At 44.4% G+C, this 369-nt stretch overlaps 1 pseudogene; it reads right to left on the bottom strand.

The window, feature by feature from the left end:
• LOC119589407 overlaps nucleotides 1-263 on the bottom strand; it is a 6,025-nt pseudogene extending 5,762 nt beyond the window's left edge.
• Between the last annotated feature and the right edge of the window lie 106 nt (nucleotides 264-369).

Here is a 369-nt window from a genome sequence, read left to right as displayed (position 1 = left end):
CTTGGGTAACGAACCTAAATGCTATACCACATCCGTTTTGCTGAAAGTCTTAAGGAGTTTAAAGGGAAAAGGTTTAATGGCCCTGTAACAGTCGGCTTGTTCCCTAACCTGGCGTTGCATAAGGCTAGTGTCTGGCTTAACCATGTTCCCAAGGCATGCGAGGAATGGCTACGGTGCCAAATAAACAGGACGCGACGGATCAGTGGCGGGCCCCCATACGACAGCCTTGCAAAATGGTGAATCTTGTTGATCTTCTTATGCATCTTGATTCTAGGGATAAGGAGATTATCATTATTCCTATACGTGACGTCTAAACAGCATCCCTGCATTTAAACGGCGTGGAAACCAATCAGATTTTATTTAAAAAGA

The sequence above is a fragment of the Penaeus monodon genome, chromosome 25, assembly GCF_015228065.2.
Source record: "Penaeus monodon isolate SGIC_2016 chromosome 25, NSTDA_Pmon_1, whole genome shotgun sequence".
Taxonomy (NCBI): domain Eukaryota; kingdom Metazoa; phylum Arthropoda; class Malacostraca; order Decapoda; family Penaeidae; genus Penaeus; species Penaeus monodon.
The sequence above is the reverse complement of the archived record's forward strand: the minus strand, read 5'-3'. Positions and strand labels throughout refer to the sequence as shown.